Below are 9,432 nucleotides of genomic sequence, written 5' to 3'. Positions count from 1 at the left end.
GAAAACTATCTTTACATGTAATTGGAAAAAAAATAAAATGCTGTTAAGTGTGGGGGAAGAAGAATCAAATTAGAATATAACTAAAAGTGTTTTAAAACCTATAATGTTTTATAGAAATTAATTTTTACTAAATTTTAAATTGCATTCATTTATTAAGTATCTATTATGTGTACTATACTGCGCACTATAGAAATACTAGAATTGTATATTCATCATGTGGTAAAGCTTGAAAAGAACTCTGAGTTCATCTAGTCCTTCCCCTACTTGACTATAGAATAGAAAATAGAAAAATGGAAAAAATAGGAGCATAATCTAGTCTCTGATTGTATACTTCCAGTGATGGGAGACTCATTCCCTCACAAGACAGCAAATGTATTTCTGAATACTTTTTACTGTTAAGATAAATGCATCTTGAAATCATTTGAGGTTTTTTGGCTGACATATGCGATTGATGAAAAATAAGGATGGCTTAGTAGTTTGAGAGCTAGCTGTACTTAAGAGTCAAGAAGACCTGGGTTCAAATTGCACTTTTTATACATATTGGCTACATGATGCTAGACAAATAAATTAACCTCTCAGTACCTAAGAATATAAGTTCCAGAACATGACACCTACATTGAGAGGAGTTTCCTCATCTGAGAATTAGTTTTTTATACCAGTGAAGTCCTTATCCTTATGTACTACTGCATGTTGAGCTTTCAACCCCCTAAAGCCCCTAAGTCTATTTCACATGAACCACTTCATAGACATTCTGCTCCCCTCCCCGTTCTGTATTTGTGTAGTTGACTTTAGAATCCATCTGTGCAACCTTCTGCTTATCCTCACTAAATATTGCCTTGTCAAAGTCAACCTTATCTGTTGAGGTCATTTTTTATCCCAATTCTGACACCCAATGTATTAACTGTCTCTCCCAATTTCATAGCATCTTAAAATTTTTTAAGCTTACTATATAGGACTTCACCTGAATCATTGATAAAAATGTTGAACAGAAGAAAATCAAGGATGGTGCTCTGAAGAATTCCATCCAAAACCTCTATATAGGTTGAAAACCATAAATTAATTGTCATTCTCTAAGTCTGATCATTCAAGAAATTTCAAATCCACCTAACTGTACTGTCATTGGGTCTTCCATCTTCCTATCATGCCTGTTAGAATAGGGTGAGAAACTTTGACAAATTATTTTTGGAAACCCAAGTTATCTATATCTGTGGCATTATGTTAAGGTAAATTAATTTACCAAACTAGTAACTATCAAAAAGGCAGCTAGGTAGTACAGTGGGAAGAGTACTGAGCCTGAATTCAGGAAGATTCATCATCCTGAGTCCAAACTAGGCCTCATTCACTTACTAGATGTGTGACCTGGGCAAGTCATTTGACCCTCTTTGCCTCAGTTTCCCTCATCTGTAAAATGAGCTGGAAAAGGAAATGAAAAACAACTCTAGTATCTTTACCACGAAAACCCCAGCTGAGGTCATGAAAAGTCAGACAAGACTCAACAACAGCTATCAAAAAGGCAAAAGTCTGGCATAACTGATTTTTATTTTTCATTTAAATGTTCTCTTTAAAACATATTTATTAATATAAAGTCAATGGTACTGTGAAGATTATGTGTTTGCAAATTAAAGGATCTAGATTCACATTTCAACTCTTAGACTGACTAGCTGTGTAACCTTAGTAAGGAAATATAAACTCCCTGGGCCTTAAGTCCTTCATCTGTAAAATGAGTGGTCTGCACTGAATAACCTTTGAGATCCTTTCCAGCTCTAAATCTATTAAGAGTCACACTTGCTTAGTAGATAGTCATATTTAATCGTGTTAATTTCAACTCCAAGTATCCTAAGACTTTTTCAGCCGTGTCTTCTTAATCCCCTTCAGGATTCCTTAGTCATTCTCATTCATATTTCTTCATGAGATCATAGTACCTATAATATCTTATTGTGCCTTATTACTTTGTATTATTTCAAATAGGTCTTTCCATATTTCTTTGCTTTTTTTATAAAGGTCCATCTTGATTGCTTTATAGCATTTCATTACATTAACATATTATTAATTATTTAGCCATCCACCTTTTGCTGGTGGGTTGTGTTGTATTGCTCACAGTGTTTGTTTTTGTTTTTTGTAATGATATATGATATATGATATTGATATGACAATCCTTGGACAGCTCTTTTACCGTGTTTGATTTTGATAACAATGTCAGGAATATTCATAGCAGTGGAATCATTGGGTCAAAAGGTATGATTATTTTTATAGCATTTACAGCGTACTGCCAAAGAGCTATCCTAAAAGTTTGTACAATTGGCATAATTTATTTCTAATGAACCTATGCTGGACTGTGATTATCAGTGCTTCCCTTTCTAAGATGTCTGTCACTTCTTTTATAATTTGTTATGCTGTTTCGCTAGGAATTGACATCAAATTCACTAACCTATAATTTCTAGGTCTAAGAAACAGTATACATAAAAATAGGCAGAAGGAAGAAAGTGAGATGAGGTCAGGGAATAGAAAGTGTTCTACTTTGAAAAGATACAATCCATCATTCAACAAGTATTTACTAAGTACATACTATATGCCAGAAAATTTGCTGTTTCTCCTCCTCCTCCTCCTGCTCCTCCTGCTCCTCCTCCTCCTCCTCCTGCTCCTCCTCCTCCTCCTCTTCCTCCTCCTCCTCCTCCTCCTCCTCCTCCTCTTACTACTACTACTACTACTACTGTTACAACAACTTTACTACTATATTACTATTAGTTAACATTTATTTATTTTTAAAATTTATTATATTTTCAATTCACAGAATAAAACAAGAATTTCTATAACACAGTACAATAAAAAAGATGATTACATAGGAAACTTCAAATCTCCCATGTACTACCTGCTATTCCCTCCAAATATACAACAGTTATCATGTAAATTTCTTGTTATTTCCTTCCCTCCCATTCCTAGAGATGGCAACCATTAGATGCAAATAAGTGTGCTTGTGTGCATACGTGTGTGTATGTGTGTGTGTTAAATTATTCTATACATACTTGTATTTATCAGTTCCTTCTCTGGATGCAGATAGAATGTTTCTTTATATGTCCTTTGCTTTTAATTTACGTATTTTATAATAGAATGACTTAGTCACCCAAAGTCATTCTTAAAACAATATTGCTGTGACTATATACATGTTCTCGTGGTTCAGCTCACTTAGCTCTTCATCATTTTGTGCAAGTTTTTCCATGTCTGTCTAAGGTCACTGAGATCATCATTTCTTATAGCACAGTACTAGTTCATCACAAGCATACACCACAATTTTTTCCATCATTACGCAATTGATGAGGATTCCTGCAAATTCCAGTTCTTTGCCACCACAAAGAGAGCCACTATAAATATACCATTCAAAGTTATAATTTCCCTCTATCTTTTATTCACTGTTTTCTTTCTCAGCCTCTCTTTTTACCCTATCCCTATTATCTTATTCCCCCGCACTTCACCCACTCCTCCAAGAATCCCCTAACCCCTCATTCATCCCCCAACTCACATTTAGATAGTGTTTACACTGTGTCAAGCGTTGTACTAAGTGATTTACAAATATTATCTCATTTAATGTTCACAACAGCCCCGGAAGGTAGGGGCTATTTAATCTAACAGACTGCTGTTGAACAGATTTAACCAATGTGGAAACTGAGATAAAATGACTTGGCCAGGGTCATACAGCTAATAAGTGTCTCTGCTGGATTTGAACTCAGGTCTTCTTTTCTCTTCAATATAGCTAAAGAAAAAAATTGTGGCTCTTTGCTATTGCCTCAAGCCTTCTGGGATTTAGTCTTTCTCAGCACTATTATCACAGGACTCTGTTACACTTTTGGAAATCATCTTCAGTTGATTGCTTTCAATTCTATCTTTTTTATTCAGATTAAGCCAACAAACATGTATTAAACACTTAGCAATGTGCTAAGTTCTGGAAACAGAAATACAAGCAGAAATAAAGAAAATTCATGCCCTCGGGGGGCTTATATTCTAATGGAGCAAGAGAAGACATAAAAGGAAGGTAGAAAAGGGAGACAAAAAGAGAATGAAGACATTGTGGGAAAAGTCTGGAGAATCACAGATGGATACTGGTCAGGAATAAAGATACATGATTTGCCTGGGTATCCTCCTTAAAATGGAGGTTCTGAAAGGAATCAATCAGAGGAAGAGACCACAATAGTGCAAAAAACTTCAAGGGTGATAAAGTCAGGTGTAGAATGATCTTACAGGATGAGATGGCTGGCATGGCATGATGGAGAAAGGCTGAAATGCTAGGAATGGGATCTAGACAGAAATAAAAATATGCATAGCTTGAGCACTCTCTTTAAATTGTAAACATCTTTAAAACCTGAGTTGTCTTATGAGCTCCTTGCTCATCTACCTACCATGTGTTTTACAACTCCCTTTTATCATCCATGATAGAACTATCTAGAAAAATATGAATTCCATTCTTGTGAAACTCTTAGACTATGTGGATTGATTTCCGTTGTAGAATCAGAGCATGGAAGCTTACTTAGCTTTTTTTCTCTGAACTACTTGAAATAACATGGTATTTTATGACCTATACTGAAGTATGCATAGTATTTCCCTTCTTATCAGTCACAAACTTCAAAAGGGCATAATTACTTCCTCCCAGAGATCTTTGACTTCACCCAACAAATTCTGACTATGGTCAGAATTGGTTCTAGAATATCAGTTCCCCTTTCAACTTCCTTTACCTTTTGAAATATGAAATTGCAGGAAGACAAGGTCAAAAAAATCATTTGCTGTGTTTTGAGCATAGAAAGAGTTTCACTGAAGAAAATCACAAAACCTTTCTCACTGGGTTCACTACTAATTTACGTTGCACAACCCTATCTGGGCTTTCACTGCTGCTGGGGAAGACTACCAACTGAACTAGGTATTAATTCACTATCCCATTCTCCACACTGACTCTTGCACACATTTTCATCCATCCTTAAACTCCTTAACTTCGCTTGACCCCACTTTCTCAGCTAAACTTTGCCTGATATTTTACGGGGAAAATTGAGGCCATTTGCCAAGAATTCTCTCTTCTCTCCTCTTTTTCATTTCCTATCCCTCAGATACCTTCTGCCAATTGCTCTTGCTTTGCCCTTGTTTCACATGAGGAAATGGCCTTACTCTTTACCAAAGTTAACCCCTCTACTTGTTTAAATGATCTCATTCCCTCCTGTCTACTCCAACAGATTGCCTCCCAGTCATCCTCATTCTTTCACTTATTTTCATTCTCTCCCTCTTGGGTGGCTCATTTCCTACTGCCTACAAAAATGTCTATGTCTTCCCCAATGCAAGGAAAAAAATCTCTCTTGATCCTTCCATTAGTGTTATCATTCTATTTCTCTTCTTTCCTTCGTGGCTAAACTCTAAGAAAACGGTGTCTATAATAGGTGCCTCCACTTTCTTTCCTCTTACTTTCTTGTTATTCCCTTATAATCTGACTTCAAACCTTATCACTGTACCAAAACTGTTCTCTCCTAAGTCACCAATGATCTTCCAGTTGTCAAACCCAAGGGCCTTTTCTCAATCCTCATTCTTCTTGACCTCTATGTAGCCTTTGGCACTGTTGATCACTCTCTCCTCCTTTATACTCTTCTCTGTAAGTTTTTAAGACACCACTCTGTCATGGTTCTCCTTCTATCTGACTACTCCTTCTGCCTCCTCTATTGTATCCCAATCCAGATCATGGCTCTAACCATAGGGGCCCCTCAGAGTTCAATCCTGGGCCCTCTTTTCTTCCCCCTGTATTTTTCATCAGTTCCCATGGATTTAGTTACCCTCTCTATGCTGATGATTCTCACATCTACCTCTCTTGCCCCAGCCTCTCTGCTGACCTCCAGCCTCACATCTCCAACTACTTTTCAGATTTCTCAAATCAGATGCCCAGTAGCTATCTTAAACTAAATAGATTTGAAACCAAACCCATTTTCATCCCCCTAAAGTTCCCTGCTATCTTTTCCTATTACTCTGGAGAGTAACACCATAGTCCCAGATCCTTAGATTCACAATCTAAGAATCATACTGGACTCATCTCTATCCTTACTGCCCCCTATCCAAACTGTTGTAAAGGTTTACTAATTTTACCTTTGTAACATCTCTTGGCTATTACTCCCAAAATATTCTTCTCTCTTTTAATATTGCCACTACTCCATTGCAGGCCCTCATCACATTACATTATAACCTGTTGGCAGATCAGCCTGCTTCAGATCTCCACCACTCCAGTCAGTCACTGAAGTACACATCTGAATATATTGCCTCTTACTCAGTAAACTCCAGTGACTCCCTGTTGCCTCCAGGATCAAATACAAAATGCTCCATTTGGCATTCAAAGCCCATCATAACCTAGTCCCCTCCTATTTTTCTAGTCTCCTTGTACCTTACTCTCCAAAATACCTTAGTCTCTCTTGTTGATTCAATGATACTGGCTTGCTAGCTGTTCCATAAACATGACACACCAGATTTCTGTTCAGGGTATTTTCCCTGGCTTTAATACTTTCTCTCTTCTACTCCACCTATTGAATTCTCTGGCTTCCTTTTAAAATACTGTAATGGCAAGCAAAATAGGATCTTTTGCCGTTTTTATTTTAGTATAATCAAGTGCCTCTAATGGAATCTTTTCTTTATCAACCAAAAGTCTTTACTAGGAGTGACGTACAGAAATAAGTTTCTTTAATTGGAAACAGTGTATATTTGTATTGTTAATTATTTGAATGTGATTAAAGATCTTCCCCACCCATTAATAGGCCTGCCCATTAAAGGGAGTTTCATTAGGGAAGATTTGTAAGAAGGCCCACACATTTTGTTAATGAGGCACTGGTTCTCAAGGGTTGTGATGCCCTCTGGCTCTAAAAAATTGCATAAGTACTCTGAGGCTGAGGTTTTATTTTGGGGCTTAGTTTTTTGAAGAAGCTTTGTGTGCCAGATGAGACTTGGGAAGCCATGAAGCAGCCCCCCAGCTTTGAAAATCCAGATGTTGGTGTTTTCTTCTCTGGTAGCTATGTATGTATGGCCAAGAAGTTGTATCTGTCTTTTGGTTTGTGATGTATATATTGCTTATAGTCAGATAGTTTGGAAACTCTGTTTATTTAGATTTCTCTGTATTTTCTCTGAAGTTCAGAGTGCTGACTTTTCCTCCAGAACCTAAGTGAATGATGCATGTTCATGATTAAAATGATTTTTTTGGTGTATGTTCATCCTTCATTTTCAAAGAGGACTATGACATCAGAGAAATGATAACATGACTTGCACTTGACTTTGTTTTGAGTGAGTGAGGGCTGTGCAAGGTCACCAGCCTCACTTTCTCCTCCTGAGCCATCTGGATCCAGTGACCAGATATTCATCAGAATATAGGGTGTAGGCTGTATTCAGGGAGGACCAGTACCAGTACCAGTACCTTTGGTGTATGGCTGCCAAGCCCTTTTCAGGGCTCTTCCATCTTTGGTGTCCACCTGTTCTACCTAATTCTCACCTATGGCTCCAAGAAGCTGCAGCATGCATAGCGGTCATACCGTGGTAAACCGTTTCAGCAGATGGGCTAAGCTAGGTTGAGGGTAACCAAGGGTTCTCATACCCATTGGTGAGTTAGGGGGGTGTCTAACCCAAGTATGTGAAGACTTCATCTGGTGGAATGGGCAGATGAGAACTATTTGTTCCAACAGTCATGAAGGCGATGTGGAGCTCTTAGAGCTTGGTTAGACATTGAAGACACTGAGGTCATCCACTGCATCCTCATCCATCACCAGTTGTCTTGACTCTGTCCTGCCCCTAGATTATGATGACTCTGGAGGAGAGAGTGAGGCTGACAACTTCGTGTAACTCTGCCTCACTTAAATCCAATTTATGCACGAATCAAAAGACATCACCCATACCATTTCATTATTATGCCTCAAAGTCCTGTGGTAAAAGGCAAGTGATGAAGCAGCAGGTACAGATACACTGAGAGCTGTAGTCATAACCCTGCACACAGGCAGCCCAGGCCATAAGGTTGTTTCTCACTGGAAGCAACAGTGGGACTTGGCAGCCCCCTGGGTGTCTGAGCAGCCTTTTAAGGATCGCACTGCTCACCTCCTGGTGTGAGGAAGGGGGCTAGAAAAGGTGCCCTAAACATTGCCTGCTTACCCAACCCTGGCCTGATTACCGTGGCAGGCAGGGAATCCCACTATGTGGTTGAAACACAAAAAAATGTACAAAAACATGTGCAAAGATGATTCCACTCACCATAGGCACATGGAACGTGCACTCACTAATAGACAACACAAAATCCAGTAGACCCAAAAGAAGAACTGCTCTTGTTGTAAAAAAACTCAACAGGTATCACATCCAAAAAGCAGCCCTGAGTGAAACAAGGTTGGCAAATGAAGGCCAGTTTACTGAGGTCAGAGCTGGATACACCTTTTTCCTGGAGTGGGCAAGGTGAAAGTGATGTGGGTTTTGCAATCAAAACCAATCTAATCAGCAAACTGGCATGCCTGCCAAAAGGAGTGAAAGACAGGCTTATGACAATGCGATTGCCACTCACAGGAAAACGCCATGCCACCATCATCAGTGCCTATGCTCCCACCATGACAAACCCTGATGAAGTCAAAGAAAAACTTTGTGAAGACCTAGAGACCCTTATCTTCAATGTGCCAAAAGAGGACAAGCTTATAATTCTAGGTGACTTTAATGCTAGAGTAGGCTTATACTACCAGACTTGGCAGGGAGTCCTAGGGAGGAACAGAGTTGGAAATAGCAACAGCAATGGTCATTTACTGCTGAAGACTTGTGCATCATATTACCTTCTCATCACCAACACTGTCTTCCACTTACCTAAATACAATAAAACTTCATGGATGCATCCTCACAGCAAACACTGGCATCTAATAGATTATGTGATTTTAAGGAGAAGAGACAGACAAGATGTGAGAGTGACAAAGGCAATGTGTGGTGCAGAGTGCTGGACTGATCATACACTTATCCTTTCCAAGCTAAATATTCACATTCATCAAAAGTGCTGATCCCAAGGCAAAATGACTACCAGAAAAATTAATATCAGCAAACTAGAGCTCTTCTCTGAGTGTGAATAGTATGTTGCTAACTTGGAGGGAAAGTTGAGCCAGCACACAGTTGGCAGCAGTGGAGCAGAAAAGGAGTGGGCATCTTTCAGAGATTTGGTGTACAGTACTGCATTTGCTCATCTGAGTCAGAACACTCACAAACACCAAGACTGGTTTGATGAAAATGATGGGGAAATTCAGAAGCTGCTAAATGAAAAACGAGAACTCCACAGGATTTACCAGCAGGATGGTTCATTCACCTCTAAGAAGGCAGCATTTAATTCCGTCCAAAGCAAAGTACAATCAAAGCTTAGAGAGATGCAGGATTCCTGTCTCAGTAAGAAGGCAGATGAAATTCAGTTTTATGCTGATA

The sequence above is a fragment of the Notamacropus eugenii genome, chromosome 5, assembly GCF_028372415.1.
Source record: "Notamacropus eugenii isolate mMacEug1 chromosome 5, mMacEug1.pri_v2, whole genome shotgun sequence".
Classification (NCBI taxonomy): Eukaryota; Metazoa; Chordata; class Mammalia; order Diprotodontia; family Macropodidae; genus Notamacropus; species Notamacropus eugenii.
The sequence above is the reverse complement of the archived record's forward strand: the minus strand, read 5'-3'. Positions refer to the sequence as shown.